Source organism: Triticum urartu, chromosome 1A (genome assembly GCF_056163025.1).
Source record: "Triticum urartu cultivar PI428250 chromosome 1A, HENAU_Tu73, whole genome shotgun sequence".
Lineage (NCBI taxonomy): Eukaryota > Viridiplantae > Streptophyta > Magnoliopsida > Poales > Poaceae > Triticum > Triticum urartu.
Window position 1 is genome coordinate 128,733,828 of NC_141873.1, and position 22,524 is coordinate 128,756,351.

The window sequence follows — 22,524 nt, forward strand, 5'->3', positions numbered from 1 at the left end:
TCTTTACTTTTTAGTTTACCACAATCATCCTTTCTGTACACACCTTTTGAGAGAGCCATACATGATTTGAAATTTGTTAGAATACTCTATGTGCTTCGCTTATATCTTTTGAGTTATATAGTTTTGCTCTAGTGCTTCACTTATATCTTTTAGAGCACGGTGGTGGATTTGTTTATAGAAACTATTGATCTCTCATGCTTCACTTAGATTATTTTGAGAGTCTTAAATAGCATGGTAATTTTCTTAAAATCCTAATATGCTTGGTATGCAAGATTAATAATTAAACTTTCTTATGAGTGTGTTGAATACTATGAGAAGTTCGATGCTTGATAATTGTTTTGAGATATGTAGATGGTGATATTAAAGTTGTGCTAGTTGAGTAGTTTTGAATTTGAAGAATATGTCGGATTTCGGGTTCCGGCAGACCCTTGAGGTTCGAACACTGGGGTGCGCGTGGAGATTTCGCCTCCTACCTACCTGCACCCCTCCGCCTCGCTAAGATCTAAACTATGGAAAGAACAACACAAGAGACACAGGGTTTATACTGGTTCGGGCCACCGTTGTGGTGTAATACCCTACTCCAGTGTGTGGTATGGTGGATTGCCTCTTGGGCTGATGATGACGAACAATACAAGGAAGAACAGCCTCGCGAGGGTCTGTTCTTGGCTGGGGCGATGAACTGCGGGGAGGAGTTCAGTCACACTTCTCTCTCTCTCTGATCCTTTCTTTTTCTCTCCTCCGAACCCCCTTGCTCTGTGGGTGGCTGGTCCTATTTATAGAGGCCCTGGTCCTCTTCCCAAATGTCGAGCGGGAAGGGAGCCAACAATGGCGGGCTAATTTGAAGGGGGACAGCTAGTATCAGCTATCCTGACAAAAGTAGTCTTCGCCTGCGCAAAGCTCTGGTGATGACGCCGCCTTAGGCTCCACGGTGACCTCCGTCTCGTAGTCCTCCTGGTCTTGGTCTTGTTGCACCGAAATGGCAACCTTTGCGTGACGCCTCGGTACTCCGCGGCTGCGCTTGCCCCCCTTTGCACCAAAGAGGAAGGGAGGACACTGCGCAGGCTGGCACCCGCCTGGCGCCCTTGGTCGTCATGGCTTGCGTCACGGGCACCTTGTGAGGTTCCCCGCCTTGATCTCTCCACCTCCTCGTGAGCCAGCCTAACGAGGCCGTGCCTGAGGAAGCTCCACGATGTCCGCCCCGCGAGGCTTGGCCCCTCGCGAGGGTCTTGGGTTTGTGTTGGTGAAGATGGGCCGCGCTGGGCCCCCTTTTGAGCCGCGCCGCAGGCCGCATGCAGGCAAGTCTGGGGACCCCCATTCCCAGAACGCCGACAGTAGCCCCCGGGCCCAAGGCGCGCCCGGACTTGGCCGTGCGAGGAGGCGGAAGGGCAAGAGCGAAGCGCCGCGGGCCCTAACAGCCTGCGGCCTTGGGCGCCGCGTGGCGGTTGATTGGACGTGGGCGCCTCCACTTCCCCATGGCGCCTCGGCAACTGCACGGATTGGACAAGTCCCTGCATGCAGAGCGGGTCATAATTACCTGAGATCGTGGGGGGCCGTTGGTTGGCCCTCGCCAGCTATAAGTACGGACCGGTGCGCGCCCTTCCAGTTCATCCCCCCTTGCTTATCCTTTTTCTTCTTGGCCCCGTCGAGGAGGTTCTCGGCCGCAGAGAAGGGGAAGGCTCGCCAGGTTGAGCCCGCCTCTCCCCCGCCCAAGCGCGGCCGAGGGTGCCCTGGCAAACATCCTATGGCCACCACGGTAGCTCCCCACGGCCGTGGAGGCGATCTTTAGCACAGCGACGGGCAGATTGCTGCGGCCGGGGGGCGCGCTCCGGCTGCGCGTCCCCCTAGGCCGTGCTTTCACGCTGCTGAAGTGCTGCCGGAGTTCGTCGTGTGGTCGGCGGAGCCGACTAGCACCCGTCTTCCACTTCCTCGCTTCCTCCTTGGCGAGCTCCCAGCCGGCGCCCTGGGCGGCCTCTGGCTCCAAGCCGACGGCTGCTGCAGCCGGGCCTCATGGGTCTCACTGGAGGTCTCCGCGTCCGGGAGCCTGTCCCTGGCGCACGGTTGGCAGATGTTTGCCCGCGCGCGTGGCCTGAGCCGTCGGGGCACCCTACACTTCAAGTTCGACGGTGATGCCACCCTCTACGTGAGGGTGTTTGGGGAAGACGGTCGCCACTCAGGGTGTTGCCCCGAGGGTGACGACCACGGCTGGGAACCCAGCTCCGGCGATGATGGAGAGGGCAGCGCTCGCGCGGCTAGCGGCGCTCAGGGTTCCTCAAGCTTCTCCGACTCTTCTTCAAGCGGCGACTCTTCCAGCGGCGGCCGCGGTCAGCCTCCACGCCGTCGTTTCTGCTTGGGAGGTGGTAACGTGTCCGCCCGCCGTCGCGCCCTGGTGAAGCGCGAGAGGGAGTCCGCCGGAACTCCGGAGGCAGCTCGGGCCTTCCCTGCGGGCCGGTGTGAGGCGAGCTGCACCAGATTTGTTCTTTCTTTTCCTTTTTCCTGCATAACAAAGATAGTAGTGTGGAGCCCCGCGAGGGCGTGTTTGGGTTATTGCTGTTAATCATCATTTTGCTTTCGTTATCGTACCTTCTGGCTACGTGCCCGCGCGTGGATAGTTCCCGGCCCCGGCCATGGGGGGCGACCGACCCAGGCCCTTTGTTTGTGTCGCGGTGCCCGTGGGGCACGGACTGGAGGGGTGCTCCTGTAATGGGCCCAGGTCGCGAACCCTTTGAATGACTAGGATAGGAACACTCGCGAGGGCGCTCGGCTGCCCCCCCCTCGCGAGGCCTTGCACAAGAGAAATCGAGGTAGGAGAGTGAAAAGTCGAAGAACCACAAGCCAAAGACGACAACAACTTCAATAAAACTTCGAATGAGAAGGAACAAGCCAACTGCGGAAAGCAAATGAAAAGCCGCGTCCGGCACCTAATCTAGTCTTCGACGTCTTCTCACCAGCGCGGAGCTAAGTGCTGCCACTGGGCATGGGAGGGAGCCCCAGGGCCTGAGGCCGGCGCTCCTGAGACTCCGGGGCGTGTACAGCCCCAACTCATTATTACGTGAGAGTGTCACGGGCGGCGAGATTCACAGGCGTTGGCCTTCTTCACAGGCTCCGGGCCTTTTCCAAAACGTGATAGCTTCACAGGCATTCGCCTTCTTCACAGGCTCTGGGCCTTTTCCAAAACGCGATAGCTTCACAGGCATTTGCCTTCTTCACAGGCTCTGGGCCTTTTCCAAAACGCGATAGCTTCACAGGCATTCGCCTTCTTCACAGGCTCTGGGCCTTTTCCAAAACGCGATAGCTTCACAGGCATTCGCCTTCTTCACAGGCTCTGGGCCTTTTCCAAAACGCGATAGCTTCACAGGCATTCGCCTTCTTCACAGGCTCTGGGCCTTTTCCAAAACGTGATAGCTTCACAGGCATTCGCCTTCTTCACAGGCTCTGGGCCTTTTTAGGGGTAGAACCTCCGGAGGTGCTGGATGTTCCATGTGTTCTGGACTGGCACCCCCTCCCGAGTCTCCAAGCGCGTGGAGCCGGGCCTGGAAACATGAACAACTTTGAACGGGCCCTCCCACATGGGAGAGAGCTTGTGTAGCCCCTCCCTGGAGAGAACCCGCCTGAGCACGAGGTCTCCTACCTCGAGAGTTCTGGGGCGGATGTTGCGGCAGTGATATCGCCGCAGTGCTTGTTGGTACCTCGCCGCTCGTAGCGTGGCTTCTCGGCGACGTTCCTCCCCCAGCACAAGGTCCATTCCCCGCATGGTGTCCTGCTGCGCCTCGTCGAACGCCAGGACCCGCGCGGAGCGACGTCTGACCTCGTGAGGGAGGACCGGTTCGGCTCCGTAGACCAGGAAGAACGGGGTCTCTCCAGTCGGCTTGGTCGCGGTTGTGCGGATGGACCACAACACGGACTGAAGCTCATCGTACCAACCTCTGCCGCAGGCCTCCAGCTTCTTCTTGAACGTCCTGGTCTTGAGGCCCCTCAGGACCTCCGCGTTGGCTCGCTCGGCCTGGCTGTTGCTTTGGGGGTGCGCCACCGAAGCGTAGCATATCTGCGTTCCAAGGTTAGCACAATATGTTTTGAAGAGGTTACTGGTGAACTATGAACCGTTGTCCGTGATGATGCGATTCGGCACCCCAAACCGGCTCACGATGCCCTTGATGAACTTGACCGCGGAACCCGCGGGAATGGCGCGGACAACCTCCACTTCAGCCCACTTGGTGAACTTGTCCACGTCGACGTAGAGGTAGCGGTAGCCCCCGGGCGCCCGAGGAAACGGGCCTAAGATGTCCAGCCCCCAGACTGCGAATGGCCACGAAAGGGGGATAGTCTGCAAGCCTCCTACTGGCTGATGGATCTGCTTGGCATGGAACTGGCAGGCCTCACAAGCTTTCACTAGTTCGACGGCGTCATTGAGCGCGGTGGGACAATAAAACCCACTGCGGAATGCCTTGCCAACGAGGGTCCATGATGATGAATGATGTCCATAGTCTCCGCCGTGTATATCTTCCAGCAGTTCCTTCCCTTGCTCCCTAGAGACGCAGCGCAGGGATACATCGTTTGGCCGCTTCCGGTAGAGCTCTCCATCCTTGATGCAGTATGCCGTGGCCTGGCGTGCCACTCGCTCTACTTCCTCCTCCTTCTCCGGTAGGGTCCCTTGCGTTAGGTAACCCCGGAGCTCCGCGATCCAACATCCCTCCTGAGGTTCCATCGTCAGGAGCAGGCGTGCTCCTGAGGCCGGGCCACAGGCCGGAGCCCCTGAGGCAGGTGGCTGGGGGAGCTCTTCCCGGGGCTGAGCCGTGTTCGATAATGACGGCAGGGCTGAGGGCTTGAAGACCGCTCCTCGAAAACGCCAGGCTCCTGAGGTAACCGCCTGGACGCCCGTTTGGCGATGTCGTCGGCCTCCTGATTGGTGCCACGGGGCACATGCTGCAACTCCAACCCCCAGAACTGCTTCTCCATCCTACGGACCTCCGCTAGGTAGGCTTCCATGTGCTCATCCTTCGGCTCGTACACCTTATTGGAGAAATTGACAAGGAGCTGCGAATCGCCCTTGATGGTGAGGCGTTTCACCCCCAGGGCAGCCGCGGCCTTCAAGCCCGCTATTAAACCTTCATACTCCGCTATGTTGTTGGAGACCTTTTCACCTTGCTGGAAACAGAGCTGCACGGCGTAATAGAGCTTGTCCTGAGTGGGCGATATAAGCACCGCCCCAGCCCCAGCCCCCACGCCATGCCTGGAGAACGCCCCATCGAAGTACATGACCCAGCCTTCTGGCGCCTCGCTTCTCGGGGACAGTGACCGATCCTCGTCGGCCTTGAGGCCTGGCGCCTCCGTCCATTCTGCCACAAAATCCGCCAACGCTGCCCCCTTGATGACTCTGGTCGTGCTGAATTCGAGCTGAAACACTTGCAGTTCTATGTTCCACTCAGCGACCCTTCCAGCTGAATTAGGGCTCCTGAGTACTCTCTCCAGGGGGTATGACGAGACGACCTTGATGGGGTGACCCTGAAAATAGTGCCGCAGCTTGTGCGAGGCCACCAGTAGCGCGAGGAGAAGTTTCTGAGGCATGGGGTACCGTGCCCTTGCATCCCGCAACACCGTGCTGAAGAAGTACACTGGGTGCTCAACGAGGTGGAGTGCGTCAGTGCTGGTGGCTCCCTTCGGAGACCATGGCGCCTCTTGAGGCAATGAGGCCTCCTGAGACTGGCCATCTGGGAGAGGGGCCTCTTCCGCCTCCGGTGCGCCCCTCTGCGGCGGCTGATCCTCCTCAGCCGCTGTGGCAGTTTCTGTGGGCCTTCCTTGTCCCTGTTCTGCCTTGTCCCGGGCTGCTGCCGCGGTTTTGATTCAGCGCTCCTCTCTGACTGCCACCAAGGCTGCGCTGGCGGAGTAGGGAGTGGCGGCGAGGTAAAGCACCAGGGGCTCTTGAGGGCGCGGAGCCACCATGACCGGTGGGCTGGTCAGGTATCTCTTGAGATCCTGGAACGCCTTGTCGGCCTCTTCAGTCCACTCGAAGGGCCCCTTTTTCTTCATTAGCTGGAAGAAGGGCAGCGCTCGTTCCCCCAACTTGGAGATGAAGCGCCCTAGCGCGGTCACGCGCCCCGTGAGCTTCTGCATTTCTCTCAGGGTCTTTGGCGGGCTCATGTCTTCCACCGCCTTGACCTTCTCCGGGTTAGCCTCGATGCCTCGGTGGGACACGAGGAAACCCAAGAGCTTTCCCGAGGGGACTCCGAACACACACTTCTCTGGGTTGAGCCGTAGGTTCACTGCGTTGAGGCTCGCGAAGGTTTCCTCCAGGTCTTGTATCAAGGTCCTGGCCTCCCGAGACTTTACCACAATGTCATCGACGTAAGCTTCAACATTCTTCCCGAGCTGCGGGCCCAAGGTGATGTGCATCAGCCGCTGAAAGGTCGCCCCTGCGTTACGCAGCCCGAATGGCATGCATGTGTAGCAGTACACCCCACACGGGGTTAGGAAGGCTATCTTCTCGACGTCTTCTACCGCCATCTTGATCTGGTGATACCCAGAAAAGGCATCCAAGAAGCATAACAGTTCGCATTCCGCAGTGGAATCGACGATCTGGTCGATGCGGGGGAGCGGGAACGGATCTTGCGGGCATGCTTTGTTGAGGTTGGTGAAGTCAACACACATGCGCTCCTTCCCTCCCTTCTTCGGCACAACGACAGGGTTGGCTAACCAATCCGGGTATCGGACCTCGCGAATGACCCCAGTGGCTTCTAATTTGCAGGTCTCTTGGATGATGAAGGCCTGCTTTTCTGTGGACTGCCGCCTGGCCTTCTGCTTCACAGGGCGCACGTTGGGGCACACGTTGAGGTGATGCTCGATTACACTCCTAGGGATCCCTGCCAACTGGTCAGGCTCCCAAGCGAATACCTTCTTGTTTGCGCACAGGAACCTGACCAGGGCCTCCTCCTGCTCGGGTTTGAGGTGGGCGCCTATGGTGAAAGTGGCGTTGGTGGACCCGTCCTCATCGACGGGTATCTGCTTGGTTTCTACCTTGTCTTGGGTGAACAACTGTTTCTTCTTGGCAGGTGCAGCCCCCTTGGGCTCGGGGGTCTCCAAGTCGGCGGGCTGTGCCGGCGCCGCCGTCTTGAAGGCGAGCTTGAGCACCCGCAGCGTGTCCCCGGTGTCCCCGTGCACAGTGAGGACACCGCTGCTCCCGGGCATCTTCATGAGGTTGTACGCCGGGTGCGTCGCGGCCATGAACTGGGCCAGTGCTGGGTAGCCGAGGATGGCGTTGTAGGGGAGGCCGATGGGGGCGATGTCGAAGTCGACCAGCTCCGTGCGGAAGTTGTCGTAGGTGCCGAAGGTTACTGGGAGCCGGATCTGTCCCAAGGAGCTGGACGACTCGCCCCCAACGCCTGAGAAGGGCCGGCTGGGTTGCAGCTGTTCCAGGGGTATGCAGAGGAGGTTGAAGGCCTCGACCGAGAGCATGCTGAGGCCCGCGCCGCCATCAATGAGGGTTCTGGTAACGGCCACCTGGCAGATGGTGGGGGTGCACAGCATGGGGAGCGCACCCGAGCAGGCCGAGTTGGAGGGGTGGTCCTCCGAGCTGAAGGTCAGGCCGGTCTCGGGCGCCGCCCGGTCCAGGGGAGCCCCCTGCCGCGTGGAAGCGGCGCTGACCCAGCGGATGAACGGCTTGACGTGGTGACTTGTAGGAGGCGCCTGCGATCCGCCCAAGAGAGCCGCGACGACCGGGGGTGTTGGCGCAACGCGATGGGCGGGGAAGAGGTTGCGGGGCTCTTCCCGAGAAGCCACGGAGGCTGCCGGCGGGTGGAGCGGCCATGTGCGCGGGGCGCCAGTGAGGGCCATGGGGAGCCAGTTGGCCACGACCCCATCGTCACCTCCAGCTTTGAAGAGGGCCTCCTCGCTCGCCAGCAAGAAGGCCAGCGGATCTGTCATGCCGCCGTAGCGCGGCGGCGTCGTTGGCTTGAGCTTGTCCGGCCACCGTGCCCGTTGCAGGGCTGGGGCCAGGGCTCGGAGCCCCCTGGCCCCCGCGCTGGTGCCGGCAGCCGGAGCGGGCGATGCGCTACCCATCGCGAGGCGGGCCGTGGCAGTGGTGGAAGAGAGAACTCCGGTGCACCCCTACATGGCGCGCCAAATGTCGGATTTCAGGTTCCGACAGACCCTTCAGGTTCGAACACTGGGGTGCGTGTGGAGATTTCGCCTCCTACCTACCTGCACCGCTCCGCCTCGCTAAGATCTGAACTGTGGAAAGAACAACACAAGAGACATAGGGTTTATACTGGTTCGGGCCATCGTTGTGGTGTAATACCCTACTCCAGTGTGTGGTATGGTGGATTGCCTCTTGGGCTGATGATGACGAACAATAGAAGGAAGAACAGCCTCGCGAGGGTCTGTTCTTGGCTGGGGCGATGAACTGCGGGGAGGAGTTCAGTCACACTTCTCTCTCTCTGATCCTTTCTTTTTCTCTCCTCCAAACCCCCTTGCTCTGTGGGTGGCTGGTCCTATTTATAGAGGCCCTGGTCCTCTTCCCAAATGTCGAGCGGGAAGGGAGCCAACAATGGCGGGCTAATTTGAAGGGGGACAACTAGTATCAGCTATCCTGACAAAAGTAGTCTTCGCCTGCGCAAAGCTCTGGTGATGACGCCGCCTTGGGCTCCACGGTGACCTCCGTCTCGTAGTCCTCCTGGTCTTGGTCTCGTTGCACCGAAATGGCAACCTTTGCCTGACGCCTCGGTACTCCACGGCTGCGCTTGCCCCCCTTTGCACCAAAGAGGAAGGGAGGACAATGCGCGGGCTGGCACCCGCCTGGCGCCCTTGGTCGTCATGGCTTGCATCACGGGCACCTCGTGAGGTTCCCCGCCTTGATCTCTCCGCCTCCTCGTGAGCCAGCCTGACGAGGCCGTGCCCGAGGAAGCTCCGCGTCGTCCGCCCCGCGAGGCTTGGCCCCTCGCGAGGGTCTTGGGTTTGTGTTGGTGAAGATGGGCCGCGCTGGGCCCCCTTTTGAGGCACGCCGCAGGTCGCAGGCAGGCAATTCTGGGGACCCCCGTTCCCAGAACGCCGACAGAATACGTGTTTTAAAGTTTGTGATTCCCGTAGCATGCATGTATGGTGAACCGTTATGTGATGAAGTCGGAGCATGATTTATTTTTTGATTGTCTTCCTTATGAGTGGCGGTCTGGGATGAGAGATGGTCTTTTCCTACCAATCTATCCCCGTAGGAGCATGCGCGTAATACTTTGCTTTGATAACCTGTAGATTTTTGCAATAAGTATATGAGTTCTTTATGACTAATGTTGAGTCCATGGATTATACGCACTCTCACCCTTCCACCTTTGCTAGCCTCTTTAATACCGCGAACCTTTCGCCGGTATCATACACCCACCATATACCCTCCTCACAACAGCCACCATACCTACCTATTATGGCATTTCCATAGCCATTCCGAGATATATTGCCATGCAACTTTCCACCGTTCCGTTTATTATGACACACTTCATCATTGTCATATTGCTTAGCATGATCATGTAGTTGACATCATATTTGTGTCAAAGCCACCATTCTTAATTCTTTCATACATGTCACTCATGAGTCATTGCATCCCGGTACACCGCCGGAGGCATTCATATAGAGTCATATTTTGTTCTAAGTATCGAGTTGTAATTCTTGAGTTGTAAGAAAAATAAAAGTGTGATGATCATCATTATTAGAGCATTGTTCCAGTGAGGAAAGGATGATGGAGACTATGATTCCCCCACAAGTCGGGATGAGACTCCGGACGAAAAATAAAAAAAAGAGAAAGAAAAGAGGCCATAAAAAAAGAGAAAAGGCCCAAATAAAAAAAAATATGAGAGAAAAAGAGAGAAGGGACAATGTTATTATCCTTTTACCACACTTGTGCTTCAAAGTAGCACCATGATATTCATAGTAGAGAGTCTCTCATGTTATCACTTTCATATACTGGTGGGAATTTTTCATTATAGAACTTGGCTTGTATATTCCAATGATGGGCTTCATCAAATCGCCCTAGGTCTTCATGAGCAAGCAAGTTGGATGCACACCCACTTAGTTTCTTTTTGAGCTTTCATATACTTATAGCTCTAGTGCATTCGTTGCATGGTAATCCCTACTCACTCACATTGATATCTATTGATGGGCATCTCCATAGCCCGTTGATATGCCTAGTTGATGTGAGACTATCTTCCCCTTTTTGTTTTCTCCACAACACCATTCTATTCCACCTAGAGTGCTATGTCCATGGCTCACACTCATGTATTGCGTGAAAATTGAAAAAGTTTTGAGAATGTCAAAAGTATGAAACAATTGCTTGGATTGTCATCGGGGTTGTGCATGATTTAAATATTTTGTGTGGTGAAGATGGAGCATAGCCAGACTATATGATTTTGTAGGGATAACTTTCTTTGGCCATGTTATTTTGAGAACACATAATTGCTTTGTTAGTATGCTTGAAGTATTATTATTTTTATGTCAATATTAAAATTTTGTCTTGAATCTTTCGGATCTGAATATTCATACAACAATTAAGAAAAATTACATTAAAATTATGCCAAGTAGCACTCCGCATCACAAATTCTGTTTTCATCATTTACCTACTCGAGGACAAGCAGGAATTAAGCTTGGGGATGCTTGATACGTCTCCAACGTATATATAATTTTTGATTGCTCCATGCTATATTATCTACTGTTTTGGACATTATTGGGCTTTATTATCCACTTTTATATTATTTTTGGGACTAACCTATTAACCGGAGGCCCAGCCCAGAATTGCTGTTTTTTGCCTGTTTTAGGGTTTCGAAGAAAAGAAATATCAAACGGAGTCCAAACGGAATGAAACCTTCGGGAACGTGATTTTCTCAACAAACAAGACCCGGGAGACATGGACCCTACGTCAAGACACAAGATAGGAGGCCACGAGGTAGGGGGCGCGCCTACCCCCCAGGCGCGCCTTCCACCCTCGTGGGCCCCCTGTTGCTCCACCGACGTACTCCTTCCTCCTATATATACCTACGTACCCCCAAATGATCAGATATGGAGCCAAAAACCTAATTCCACCATCGCAACTTTCTGTATCCACGAGATCCCATCTTGGGGCCTGTTCCAGAGCTCCGCCGGAGGGGGCATCGATCACGGAGGGCTTCTACATCAACACCATAGCCTCTCCGATGAAGTGTGAGTAGTTTACCTAAGACCTACAGGGTCCATAGTTATTATCTAGATGGCTTATTCTCTCTTTTTTGATCTGAATACAATGTTCTCCGCCTCTCTTGTGGAGAACTATTCGATGTAATCTTCTTTTTGCGGTGTGTTTGTGGAGACCGATGAATTATGGGTTTATGATCAAGTCTATCTATGAATAATATTTGAATCTTCTCTAAATTCTTTTATATATGATTGGTTAACTTTGCAAGTCTCTTTGAATTATCAGTTTGGTTTGGCCTACTAGATTGATCTTTCTTGCAATGGGAGAAGTGCTTAGCTTTGGGTTCAATCTTGCGGTGTCCTTTTCCAGTGACAGTAGGGGCAGCAAGGCACGTATTGTATTGTTTCCATCGAGGATAACAAGATGGGGTTTTCATCATATTGCATGAGTCTATCCATCTACATCATTGCATCTTGCTTAAGGCATTACTCTGTTTTCATTAACTTAATACTCTAGATGCATGCTGGATAGCGGTCGATGAGTGGAATAATAGTAGTAGATGCTAGGCAGGAGTCGGTCTACTTGTCTCGGACATGATGCCTATATACATGATCATACCTAGATATTCTCATAACTATGCTCAATTCTGTCAATTGCTCAACAGTAATTTGTTCACCCACCGTAGAATACTTATGCTCTCGAGAGAAGCCACTAGTGAAACCTATGGCCCCCAGGTCTATCTTTATCATATTGATCTCCTACTACTTAGTTATTTCCTTTGCTTTTTACTTTGCCTTTATTTTACTTTGCATCTATATCAAAAAATACCAAAAATATTATCTTATCAGATCTCACTCTCGTAAGTGGCCGTGTAGGGATTGACAACCCCTATTCGCGTTGGTTGCGAGGATTTATTTGTTTTGTGCAGGTACGAGGGACTCGCGCGTAGCCTCCTACTAGATTGATACCTTGGTTCTCAAAAACTGAGGGAAATACTTATGCTACTTTGCTGCATCATCCCTTCCTCTTCGGGGAAAACCAATGCAGTGCTCAAGAGGTAGCACCTATACCCATGTGTTTATGTTTCCTTCCTCGGAGGTGGTGATGATGGAGTTGTTGGTGATGTAGGCTTGTCGTCCATCTTCCAAGGCATAGGCTCACCATCATAGAAGGATGATCGAGTCTCCGGGATCCTGAAATCTGCAGCCAAACTCATCCTCTTGAATCTATATTCATACTCACAGTTTTGGTTTTGCAGGTCATAGATCTGGGCTTGGAGGTGCTCAATTTTCTCGTGAAGCTTGAAGATGGCCTCCCTAATGTCCTTGTCATCCAGCTTGTGGTTGTTGGTGAACTCCGTGATCATTATATGATTGGATTCGAGTCCATGTTCCACCATCTCATGGCACTTGAAAACTTGTTGCTCCATTGCCTCGAGCCTTGTCTCCACGCTTCCGGTCCTCCTTGGTCCCTCAACATCACGGATGTGCAGCAACCCCTCACACATCTCAATGGTTTGAGGGTGTTGCAGCACCTCCGTGAGGTAGGGGCTGATGACCTTCTCGAAGAACTTGTCCTTGGGGGCACTTGAAGACGCCATGGCGATCTAGATTAGTCAGAAAACAGGTCAAAACAAAGACAAAACATATTTGCATGATACGGCGGTCAAAACCTTCGGGAGATTATATAATGAATTTTTGCCGACCAAAAGAAGTATTGTGCAAGAAAATGGAGTCTGGAGGGCACACGAGGTGCACACGAGGCAGGGGCGCTCCCAGGGTGGTAGGGCGCGCCCTCCACCCTCGTGGAAGCCTCGTGTTCTTTCCGGTCTGCTTCTTATTTTCCTATTTTCTTAGATATTCCAAAATGGAGAAAAAATGCCATTAGAACTGTTTTGGAGTCGGTTTACTTACCTTACCACGTACCTATTCCTTTTCGGAGTCTGAAACATTCTAGAAAGTGTCCCTCATGTATTCCTCCGGGGTTACGGTTTCAATAACATTAGTTTCAACATTTATGGGATTACCTGAGATATAATGTTTGATTCTTTGACCATTTACCACCCTCAGATTTGTGCCTTCGAAGATTTTTATGGCACCAGAACGATAGACCTCCTCGATGATGTAAGGACCTTCCCATTTAGAGAGGAGTTTTCCTGCAAAAAATCTTAAAAGAGAGTTGTATAACAATACATAATCACCTACATTAAACTCGCGCTTTTGTATCCTTTTATCATGCCATTTTTTAACTTTTTCTTTAAATAGTTTGGCATTCTCATAGGCCTGGGTTCTCCATTCATTAAGTGAGCTAATGTCAAAAAGCCTCTTCTCACCGGCAAGTTTGAAGTCATAGTTGAGCTCTTTAATAGCCAAATATGCCTTATGTTCTAATTCGAGAGGTAAGTGACATGCTTTACCATAAACCATTTTATATGGAGACATACCCATAGGATTTTTGTATGCAGTTCTATAGGCCCATAATGCATCATCAAGTTTCTTGGACCAATTCTTGCTAGATCTATTCACAGTCTTTTGCAAAATCAATTTAAGCTCTCTATTGCTCAGTTCTACTTGACCACTTGATTGTGGATGATATGGAGATGCAATTCTATGATTAACATCATACTTAGCAAGCATTTTACGAAAAGCACCATGAATGAAATGTGAACCACCATCAGTCATTAAGTATCTAGGGACTCCAAACCTCGGAAAATAACTTCTTTAAGCATCTTGATAGAGGTGTTATGATCAGCACTACTAGTTGGAATAGCTTCTACTCACTTAGTAACGTAATCAACAGCAACTGAAATATGTGTGTACCCATTAGAGGAAGGAAAAGGTCCCATATAATCAAAGCCCGAAACATCAAATGGTTCAATAACAAGTGAATAATTCATAGGCATTTCTTGACGTCTACTAATATTATGAATTCTCTGGCATTCACCACAAGACAAAACATACTTACGGGCATCCTTAAAGAGAGTAGGCCAATAAAAACCGGATTGCAATACCTTATGTGCAGGTCTGTCTCCAACATGGTGTCCTCCATAAGCCTCAGAGTGACACTTGCGTAGGATCTATTCCTATTCATGCTCAGGTACACAACATCAAATAACACCATCTACTCCTTTATAAAGATGTGGGTCATCCCAGATGTAGTGTCTTAAATCATAGAAGAACTTTTTCTTTTGCTGGTATGTGAAACTAGGTGGTATAAATTTAGCAACAATGTAATTAGCATAATCATCATACCATGGAGCAGTATGAGAGGCATTTATTACAGCTAATTGTTCATCAGGAAAGCTATCATCAATAGGTAGTGGGTCATCAAGAACATTCTATAACCTAGACAAGTTGTCTGCAACGGGGTTCTCAGCTCCCTTTCTATCAATAATATGAAAATCAAATTCTTGTAACAAGAGAACCCAGCTAATAAGTCTAGGTTTAACATCTTTCTTTTCCATAAGATATTTAATAGCAGCATGATCCATGTGAATAGTTACTTTAGAATCAACAATATAAGGTCTGAACTTATCACAAGCAAATACAACTGCTAAAAATTCTTTTTCAGTAGTAGCATAATTTCTTTGGGCACTGTCCAGAGTTTTACTAGCATATTTAATAACAGTTAATTTCTTATCAACTCTTTGTCCTAGAACAACCCCTACAGCATAATCACTAGCATCACACATAATTTCAAATGGTAAATTCCAATCAGGAGGCTAAACAATTGGTGCATAAATCAAAGCTTTCTTAAGTATTTCAAATGCTTCTACACAATCATCATCAAAGACAAAAGGGACATCTTTTTGTAAGAGATTAGTCAGAGGCCGAGAAATTTTAGAAAAGTCCTTAATGAACCTCCTATAAAAACTGGCATGACCAAGGAAACTTCTTATACCTTTAATGTCCTTGGGACACGACATCTTTTCAATAGCATCAACTTTAGCTTTATCAACTTCAATGCCTCTTTCAAAAAATTTATTCCCCAAGACAATACCTTCATTAACCATAAAGTGTCACTTCTCCCAATTCAAGACTAGATTAGTTTCTTCACACCTCTGCAAAACTCGATCAAGGTTGCTTAAGCAATCATGAAAAGAAGTTCCGTAAACGGAGAAACCATGAAAACCTCAACAATCTTTTCACAAAAGTCAGAGAATATAGCAGCCATACATCTTTGAAAGGTAGCAGGTGCATTGCATAATCCAAAAGGCATACATCTATAAGCAAAGGCACCGAAAGGGCAAGTAAAAGTTGTCTTTTCTTGATCCTCTTTTGGCACATGTATTTGAGAGAAACCAGAATAACCATCTAGAAAGCAAAAATGTGTATGCTTGGATAATCTTTCTAGCATTTGATCAATAAAAGGTAAAGGGTAATGATCCTTTTTAGTAGCTTTATTTAATTTGCGGAAATCAATTACCATTCTATAACCTGTAACAATTCTTTGTGGGATCAATTCATCTTTATCATTAGGAACAACAGTAATACCTCCCTTCTTAGGGACACAATGGACAGGACTTATCCACTGACTATCAGCAACGGGATAAATTATACCTGCCTCTAGAATCTTTAGTATTTCTTTTCTTACCACTTCTTTCATCGTAGGATTTAACCGTCGTTGGTGATCAACAACCGGTTTAGCATCTTTCTCCAGTTTTATTTTGTGCTGGCATAGAGTGGGACTAATGCCCTTAAGATCATCAAGAGTATATCCAATAACAGCACGGTGCTTCTCCAGAGTTTTCAATAATCTATTTTCTTCATGCTCTGAAAGGTTAGCACTGATAATAACCGGATATATCTCTTTCTCATCAAGATAAGCATATTTAAGAGTATCAGGTAAAGGTCTAAGCTCAAACACGGGATCAACCTTGGGTGGAGGAGGATCCCCTAGAATTTCAACAGGCAATTTGTGTTTCAAAATAGGCCCCTGTTTAAAGAATACTTCATCTATTTCCCTTTTTTCATTCATAAACATATCATTTTCATGGTCTAGCAAATATTGTTCTAAAGGATCACTAGGAGGCACGACAATATAAGAAAGACCAATAATTTCATCTTTACTAGGCAATTCTTTATCATGGGGTTGTCTACGAAATTTAGCAAAATTAAACTCATGAGACATATCCCCTAAACCCACAGAAACAATATCCTTATTGCAGTCTATCTTAGCATCAACAGTATTCAAGAAGGGTCTACCAAAAATAATGGGACAAAAGTCATCTTGTACGGAACCAAGAACAAGAAAATCAGCAGGATATTTAACTTTCCCACACAAGACTTCAACATCTCTAACAATCCCAACTAGTGAAATAGTATCTCTATTGGCAAGCTTAATAGTAACATCAATCTCTTCTATCTCAGCAGGTGCAACATCATGCATAATTTCTTTGTATAAGGAATGTGGTATTGCACTTGCACTAGCACCCATATCACATAAGCCATGATAGCAATGATCTCCTATTTTAACAGAAATAACAGGCATGCTTAGAACAGGTCTATGTTTATTTTTAGTATTAGGTCAAGCAATTCTAGCAGATTCATTGCAGAAGTAAATAACATGCCCATCAATATTACCGGCTAAGAGATCTTTAACCATAGCAACACTAGGTTAAACTTTAATTTGCTCAGGAGGTTTAGTTGTCTTAATATTACTTTTGTTAACCACAGTTGAAACTTTAGCATGATCCTTTATTCTAACAGGGAAATGTGGTTTCTCAATATAAGCAGTAGGAACAACATGATCATTATAAGTGATGGTCTTTTCTTCAACTTTAATAGGTGCAACTACTTTTACTTCAATGGGAGGATTATATTTAAACCACTTCTCCTTAGGGAGATCAACATGAGTAGCGAAGGATTCACAGAAAGAAGCTACTATCTCAGAGTCAAGTCCATATTTAGTGCTAAATTCACGGAAAGCATCGGTATCCATAAAATATTTAACACAATCAAACTTAGGTGTTATACGTGACTCCTTACCTTCATCGAGGTCCCAATCTTCATAGTTGCGTTTAATTCTTTTGAATAAATCCCATTTGAATTCAATAGTCTTCATCATAAAAGATCCAATACAAGAAGTATCGAGCATGGAGCGATTACTGAGAGAAAGCCGAGCATAAAATTTTTGAATAATCATTTCTTTTGAGAGCTCATGATTGGGGCATGAATATAACTGTCGGAGTAATGGGCCACGGGTAGCCTAACCCGAGGCCCAGAACTTTTCAAGACATCGGGGCCGGCTGCGCCCCTTGGAACGTCAAGATTGAGCTCCGCCTTCTGGCGGCCGGCTGGCCGAACGCCCGACTCCCGGAGACGGGCCGACTCTTGGCAAGCGGCCTCCAAAGAGGCCGGCTCCTGGCAGTTGGCCCGTGGTGCCCTCCAAGTCTGCGCCTCCATTAAGAAGACAAGACAGGGTGTGGCTGTAGTGTAGCCCATCCCCCCGAATCCAGGGCCGGGCATGGCCACAGTGCCCCGTACAGGTGGAGATCTCCACCCGGCGCGGCACTGTTGCCGCTCCTCCCTTGACATCACTCCTGGCTGGAGAAGCCCTGTTCCCACGACCGCCTGTCGATACGGCCCGAAGTCAGTGGGCCCTTCCTGTCAGCGAGAGCCCGGAAGACGTTGGGGGCATCACCAGTCAGACCTGAGGGAGGCCGGCTCCCAGCAGCCGGCCCGTTCCTTCCTAGGGGTCCCACGCCCCATTATCCAGATAAGACACAGAGTGGCTATAGTGATTTCCCACCAGGCGGCAGGACTGTAGCCACGCTCCCCTGACCAAGCACGCGTCATTAAGCAACACGGCTACCGTAATCTGTAGCCGGCAGGACCTGCGAGCGGCGGAGGCTAATACGTCTCCATCATATCTACTTTTCCAAACACTTTTCCCTTGTTTTGGACTCTAACTTGCATGATTTGAATGGAACTAACCCACACTGATGTTGTTTTTAGCAGAATTGCCATGGTGTTATTTATGTGCAGAAACAAAAGTTCTCGGAATGACCTGAAACTTCACGGAACGTCCATTTGGAAATAATAAAAAATCCTTGCAAAAGATGAAGACCAGGGGGCCCACACCCTAGCCACGAGGGTGGGGGGCGCCCCCTACCTCGTGGCCCCCCTGGAGCTCCTCCGACCTCAACTCCAACTCTATATATTTGCTTTCGGGGAGAAAAAAAATCAGAGAGAAGGATTCATCACATTTTATGATACAAAGCCGCCGCCAAGCCCTAAAACCTCTCGGGAGGGCTGATCTGGAGTCCGTTCGGGGCTCTGGAGAGGGGAATCCGTCGCCATCGTCATCATCAACCATCCTCCATCACCAATTTCATGATGCTCACCACCGTGCGTGAGTAATTCCATCATAGGCTTGCTGGACGGTGATGGGTTGGATGAGATCTATCATGTAATCGAGTTAGTTTTGTTAGGGTTTGATCCCTAGTATCCACTATGTTCTGAGATTGATGTTGCTTTGACTTTGCTATGCTTAATGCTTGTCACTAGGGCCCGAGTGCCATGATTTCAGCTCTAAACCTATTATGTTTTCATCAATATATGAGAGTTCTTGATCCTATCTTGCAAGTCTATAGTCACCTACTATGTGTTATGAACCGGCAACCCCGAAGTGACAATAATCGGGACCACTCCCAGTGATGACCGTAGTTTGAGGAGTTCATGTATTCACTATGTGCTAATGCTTTGTTCCGGTACTCTATTAAAAGGAGGCCTTAATATCCCTTAGTTTCCATTAGGACCCTGCTGCCACGGGAGGGTAGGAGAAAAGATGTCATGCAAGTTCTTTTCCATAAGCACGAATGACTATATTCGGAATACATGCCTACATTACATTGATGAATTAGAGCTAGTTCTCTGTCACGCTAGGTTATGAATGTTATATGATGAACCACATCCGGCATAATTCTCCATCACTGATCCATTGCCTACGAGCTTTCCATATATTGTTCTTTGCTTATTTAATTTTCCGTTGCTATTGCTATCATCACTACAAAATACCAAAAACATTACTTTTGCTATCATTACCTTTTGCTAGCGTTACCACTACTATCATATTACTTTGCTACTAAATACTTTGCTGCAGATATTAAGTTTCCAGGTGTGGTTGAATTGAAAACTCAGCTGCTAATACTTCAGAATATTCTTTGGCTCCCCTTGTGTCGAATCAATAAATCTGGGTTGAATACTCTACCCTCGAAAATTGTTGCGATCCCCTATACTTGTGGGTTATCAACACTATTTTCTGGCGCCGTTGCCGGGGAGCATAGCTCTATTCTTTGAGTCACTTGGGATTTATATCTTCTTATCATTATGAAGAACTTGAGAGATCCAAAAACCAAGATTTATCCCTCAACTACGAGGGGAGGTAAGGAACTGCCATCTAGCACTGCACTTGATTCACCTTCTGTTTTGAGTAAGCTTGCGACACCTAAACCTGCTTCTGCTATTCGTTCTGATATGTCGCATGTTATTGATGATACCACTTCTGCTATGCATGATACTTATGATGAAACTACTTCTATGCTTGATACTACTGTGCCACTTGGTGAATTTCTTGATGAACAACTTGCTAGGGTTAGAGAGAATGAAATTATTGAAACTGATAATATTGATGAAAGTGACGATGAAGACTCTTCCCCTAATAAATATGAATCGCCTCTTATTCCTGAGGGTTATGTTTTTGAAAAAGAAGTTGCTCTAGCTATTTTAGCCTGCAAAGATAGATACGAGCTCAAGAGGTTATTAGCTAAATGGAAGCAGCAATCTCTTAATGCTAGAATGAAACCTGACCCTGCTTTTGCTACTTCACCTATCTGTGTTACTGATAAGGATTATGAATTCTCTGTTGATCCTGATATAATTACTTTGGTTGAATCTGATCCTTTTCATGGCTATGAATCTAAAAGTGTTGTGGCACATCTTACTAAATTAAATGATATAGCCACCCTGTTCACTAATGATGAGAGAACTCACTACTTTTATATCCTTAAAATATTTCCGTTCTCATTAAAGGGTGATGCTAAGCTATGGTTTAATTCTCTTGATCCTGGTTGTGTGCGTAGTCCCCAGGATATGATTTATTACTTCTCTACCAAATATTTCCCTGCTCATAACAAACAAGCTGCCTTAAGGGATATATATAATTTTGTGCAAATTGAAGAAGAGAGTCTCCCACAAGCTTGGGGGAGGCTTCTCAAGTTACTTAATGCTTTGCCTGATCATCCTCTCAAGAAAAATGAAATACTTGATATCTCTTATAATGGACTAACCGATGCTTCCATAGATTACCTTTCAGGGAAAGAACACCGGATGGATCTGAAATTCTATTGAATAATATGTTGACAAATGAAAATAATTGGACACTTCCTGAGCCTATTCCTAAATCAACTCCGAAGAAAAGAGGTGTTCTATTTGTCAGTCCTGAAGATATGCAAGAGGCAAAGAAATCTATGAAAGAAAAACGTATTAAAGTTGAAGATGTTAAGAATTTACCTCCTATTGAAGAAATACACGGTCTTAATTTACCACCTGTTGAAGAAACATATGATCTTAATCCATTACCTATTGAAGAAATACATGGTCTTGATAACCCGACACAGGTAGTAAAGGTAAATTCTCTCTATAGATATGATAAAGCTGAAATCCCATTTACTAAGTTTGCTAGCCCATGATTAGATGAGTTTGATAAATTTATGGTTAAGCAAGAAGACTTTAATGCTTATTTTGGTAGAAAATTGAAATACAATTAAAATATGCTTGAACACTTGGGTGATTATATGGCTAATGTCAAAGGTGAACTTAAACTTATTACTAAACATGCTTCTATGGTTACCACTCAAGTAAAACAAGTACTTAAGGCTCAAAATGATTTGCTCAATGAATTGAATAGTAAGAATAATGATTTTGCTATTAGAGTGGCTACTAGAACTGTTAGAATGACTCAGGAACCTCTGTATCCTGAAGGCCACCCTAAGAGAATTGAGCAAGATTCCCAGAGAAATAATATAGATGCACCTAGTCCTTCTAAAAGGAAGAAAAAGAAAAATGATAAGACTTTGCATGCTTCTAGTGAACCTGTTATTGATATACCTGAGAATCCAAATGATATTTCAATTTCTGATGCTGAAACACAATCTGGTAATGAACCTGAAACTAGTGATAATGTTCATGATGATGCTCAACCTTGCAATGATAATGATATAGAAATTGAACCTGCTGTTGATCTTGATAACCCACAATCAAAGAATCAACGTTATGATAAGAAAGTCTTTGTTGCTAGGAAACATGGTAAAGAAAGAGAACCATGGGTTCAGAAACCCATGCCTTTTCCTCCCAAACCATCCAAGAAAAAGGATGATGAGGATTTTGAGCGCTTTGCTGAAATGATTAGACCTATCTTTTTGTGTATGCGATTAACTGATATGCTCAAAATGAATCCTTATGCTAAGTATATGAAAGAAATTGTTACTAATAAAAGAAAGATATCGGAAGCTGAAATTTCCACCATGCTTGCTAATTACAATTTTAAGGGTGGAATACCCAAGAAACTTGGAGATCCAGGAGTACCCACTATACCATGCTCCATTAAAAGAAACTATGTTAAAACTGCTTTATGTGATCTTGGAGCCGGTGTTAGTGTTATGCCTCTATCTTTATATCGTAGACTTGATTTGAATAAGTTGACACATGCCGAAATATCTTTGCAAATGGCTGATAAATCAACTGCTATACCTGTCAGTATTTGTGAGGATGTGCCTGTTGTAGTTGCAAACGTTACTATTTTAACGGACTTTGTTATTCTTGATATTCCCGAGGACGATAGTATGTCTATTATTCTTGGAAGACCCTTTTTGAATACTGCAGGAGCTATTATTGATTGCACTAAAGGCAATGTCACTTTTCATGTTAATGGTAATGAGCATACGGTACACTTTCCGAGGAAACAACCTCAAGTTCATAGTATCAATTCTATTAGAAAATTTCCATCGATTATTTTTGGAGGTTTTGAATTTCCTCTTCCTACTGTCAAAAAGAAATATGATATTCCTATTATTGGGGACGTGCATATCCCCGTTGAGGTAACATAGTGTTGTTCGAAATTTCTCCGGTTCCATGTTATTCGGAATGAGTTCGTTAACAAGACTTGATCAACCTTGTTAGTGGATTCCTTTTGATGAGCATGAGATGGATGAAACTAGAAGGCACAACCTTCTGTACCCTCTTTTTACTTTCTATTATTTATATTAAATATAGCAAAAATAGTATTTTCTGTATGTTATCTGAATTATCCATGCAACATAAAAATACCCCGAAAATAAAAGTTCTCCAAATGCCCTGAAATTTAAATATGATTTTTCTGGAATATTT